The sequence below is a fragment of the Cynocephalus volans genome, chromosome X (assembly GCF_027409185.1).
Source record: "Cynocephalus volans isolate mCynVol1 chromosome X, mCynVol1.pri, whole genome shotgun sequence".
NCBI classification, from domain to species: Eukaryota; Metazoa; Chordata; class Mammalia; order Dermoptera; family Cynocephalidae; genus Cynocephalus; species Cynocephalus volans.
Window position 1 is genome coordinate 63,054,273 of NC_084478.1, and position 4,451 is coordinate 63,058,723.

Consider the following 4,451-nt stretch of genomic DNA (forward strand, 5'->3'; position numbering starts at 1 on the left):
TGTATGTATATAGTGAAACTCCACAAGGCCAAGAAAAAAGCAAGTGGGGAGCTGTAAGCTGAAGAGTTCCCAGAGGTCACAGGGCTGGAATGTGTCAGTTCTGGCAAGTCAGAGTGGAGAGTTCTTGTTGATCATCATCCCAAGCAATAAGTGGAGACCCCAGGGGAGTCATATCTTAATAGTGGAAATAAATTATCTCTGGATTGAAGGGTACCATAAACCTACCCTAACAAAGCTAAAAACGAGCCTTAAAAGAATGAAGTTGAGGTATAAATATCTTAAGTACTTGCTAGAATGGAGTCCAACATTCTTTAAAGGAATAAAACAAAACCCAGCATTCAACAATGTAAATTATTCATATTATGTCCAGCACTCAATCAGATATTAATACATGAAGATATAGGAAAATGTGATGCAAAGCTAAGAAAAAAAATCGGATAATGGAAGGAGACCAAGAAATGACAAATAAGGTGGACTATAAAACACCAATTAAAATATTAGAAATATGCTTGAGGATTGAAAGGAAGCATGATAAGGTGAGGAGTGGAAGATAAACTTCATGTCAGAAATGACACAAACCAAACTACAAAGGAATGAAATCTTTAAAATGCAGGGGGGAGAAAATGAAAACTGTTGATTTAGAATCCTAAACCCAGCAAAAAATATCATTCAAAAATAAAGACAAGAGATGATGTCAGCAAAAATGGTGAAGTAAGGAACTCCCAAAGTCCACCCCTTCATAAAATTAATGAACAAGCCAGCAAAAATTGTGAGAATCAACTGTTTTGGAATGCTGGAACTAACAAACTCACATCAACTGGGGGAGCTGTTACTCAAGAAAAACACCTGAATCTCAGTAAAAACAGTAAACTTTGTGGCAAACTCACCAACTCAGTGGCAAATTCCCCAACTCAGTGGTAAACTCAACTCAGTGGTAGGTTAGAAAATAACAGCCTACGTTCCTGATACCAGTAACAAAGGGGGCAATACAAGCCTCATTAACAAAGAGTTGTCCTTAGTGGATCTGTCTGCTGGCTTCCTGGAAGACCTAGTCAAAAAGCTTGTGTTTTTTTTTTTTAAGGAGTTTTATTGATTCACAGTGTATATTTAATTTTTTAATCCATTTTGAGTTGATTTTGGTATATGGTGAGAGGTATGGGTCTAGTTTCATTCTCCTGCATATGGATATCCAGTTCTCCCAGCACCATTTGCTGAAGAGGCAATCTCTTCCCCAGTGTGTACACTTGGTGCCTTTGTCAAAGATCAGATGGCTGTAGGTGTGTGGGTTGATTTCTGGATTCTCTATTCTATTCCATTGATCTGTGCATCTGTTTTTATGTAAGTACCATGCTGTTTTGTTTATTATAGCTTTGTAGTATAGTTTAAACTCAGGTAGTGTTATGCCTCCAGGTTTTTTTGTTTGTTTGTTTTTTTCTCAGAATTGCTTTGGCTATTCATGGTCTTTTGTTATTCCATATAAATGTTAGGATAGTTTTTTTCCATTTCAGAGAAAAATGTCATTGGAATTTTGATGGGGATTGCATTGAATTTGTAGATCACTTTCAGTAGTATGGACATTTTCACAATGTTAATTTTTCCAATCCAAGAGCATGGGATATCTTTCCATCTTCTTGTATCCTTTTTAATTTCTCTTGACAGTGGTTTGTAGTTCTCATTGTAGAGATTTTTCACATCCTTGGTTAACTTTATTCCTAAGTATTTTATTTTTTTGGTGGCTATTGTAAATGGGCTAGCTTTCTTGATTTCTTTTTCTGCATGTTCACTGTTGGAGTATAGAAATGCTGATTTTTGTGTGTTGATTTTGTATCCTGCAACTTTGCTGAAATCATTTATCAACTCTTAAGAGTTTTTTTGTAGAGGCTTTAGGCTGTTCAATATATAGGATCATATCACTCCAGGAAGTAGGATCAGGTACAGACTTCATGTATACAACCACAAAAGCACAGGCAACCAAAGGAAAAATAAACAAATGGGATTATATAAAACTAAAAGCTTCTGCACAGCAAAAGAAACAATTAACAGAGTTAAAAGATAACCAACAGAGTGGGAGAAAATATTTGCAAAATATACATCTGACAAAGGATTAGTATCCAGAATATACAAGGAAGTCAAACAACTTTACAGCAATAAAACAAATAACCCAATTAAAAAATGGGCAAAGGAGCTGAATAGGCATTTCTCAAAGAAAGATTTATGAATGGCCGACAGAAACATGAAAAAATGCTTGACATCACTCAGCATTCGGGAAATGCAAATCAAAACCACACTGAGATACCATCTCACTCCAGTTAGGATGGCTAATATCCAAAAGACTGTGAATGATAAATGCTGGCGAGGTTGTGGAGAAAAAGGAACTCTCATACGTTGTTGGTGGGACTGCAAAATGGTGCAGCCTCTATGGAAAATGGTTTGCAGGTTCCTCAAACAATTGCAGATTGATCTACCATATGACCCAGCTATCCCACTGCTGGGAATATACCCAGAGGAATGGAAATCATCATGCTGAAGGGATACCTGTACTCCAGTTTGTACTGCAGCACTATTTACAATAGCCAAGAGTTGGAACCAGCCCAAATGTCCATCATCAGATGAGTGGATAAGGAAACTGTGGAATATGTACACAACAGAATTCTACTCTGATAAAAAAAGGAATGAAATACTACCATTTGCAGCAACATGGATGGACTTAGAAATAAGTCAGGCACAGAAAGAGAAATACCACATGTTCTCACTTATTTGCAAGAGCTAAAATAAATAAATAAACACAAAAACAAACAGCGGGGCAGGGAAGAAGACACAACAATCACAATTCCTTGAACTCATTAAGACAAGTGAACAGATATGATGTTGAAGGGTGGGGGGGGAGGGAGGAGGGAGAGAGGAATCCATAAAAGGACACGAAAATCAATTACATTGTATGTTGATAAATTAAAAAAGAAAAAAAAAGCTTGTGTTTATCTTACCTATCTGGGAACTCACCAAGTGATAAAGCCATGTCCCAGGAAGCATTTGTTGAAAATATTTACAAACAAATGTTTTAGTCACTGTTGAGGCACTAGATGACAGCTGAAGCAAACAACAGCCTAACTAAAATGTTTTGGAAGAAAGTTTTCAGAATGAAACACCTTGGGAAATAGGAGCTTTCAAAAGATCTAAAGTATTGCTAGGTAACTAAAAAGTGAGAGACATGCCCAGGGCAGTGTGCATGCTCAGGAAGAACCTGAGCAGGCCCTAAGCTCTCACCTGTGACTGATCTTGAGCTCTGCACAAGCAGGAAGTGAAGGCTAAGGCACAGTCACAAACTGGCTGCATGTTGAAGATGTGCCCCAAAACACAGAGCCTCTCTGCAAAGACTGGGAGATTTTTGGTTCCAGGCATTTAAGGAAATCTCCATTCAATAATTAGAAGACTGCTAAACTAAGTGAACGGAGACTTCAGTGACCATACACGACAAAGAAAATAGACTTTACAAAATTAGTTCAGAAAAGTTGCTAAACAACTACATCAAAAGCAAAAACTGGCCCTTGGGAGAGAGGAGAATTTGACTTCTAGAGTCACCCCATTTAATACAAGATTGATTTAACATTCAGAACTCAATTTAACTAAATATATTAACAGAATAAAGAAAAAACATGACTATCTCAATGCTTGTAGGAAAATCACTTGTCAAAAATTATACACATTCATGAAAAAAGAAAACACCTCTAAGTAAACTAGGAATGGAAGGGAACTTCTCAGTCTGTTAAAGGGCATCTACAAAAAGCCACAGCCAACATCATATCAAATGGTGAAATCCTACACACTTTCCCTCAAGTTCATTAATTCTTTCCTCGGCTGTATCAGGTTTGATGATAAGCCTGGCATCCCTAGGAGTAAAACTGATGGGCAGCCAATAGGGCAGCTATTTAATACTACAATCAGAAAAAAACAAGATTCAAAGAGCAGGAGTTTGAGGGAAATTGTCTCATTAGAAAATGAGGGTCCCATGCTCAGGTCTCAGACCTGAGCCAATCTTCAGATCAGGAACCAATTTTCTGGAAATTTGCCCATGTCCCTCAGAGGAAGGACCCTACAACACTGTGGCAGGCATATATTATAATACTTACCCTAGACCCTCCCCAAAGGAATGTATGACCATTTATTTGGGTGGGTGACTATACACTGGGGAAAGGTGAATACCCAGAAATTTTTAGGACTATCAGACACAGCTTTCCGAGCTGACATCAATACCCAGATACTCAAAGCATCATCATGGCCCTCCTGACAGAGTCGGAGCTTATTGGGTCCAGGTAATAAGTGGAATCCTGGCATAAATCTGACTCACAATGGCCCACTGCATCTGCAGACCTACCAGTGGTCATTTCCTGCCTCGAAGTGTTTAATTGGAGTTCATATACTTGGCAGCTGGATTAATCTCCACATTGGGTCCT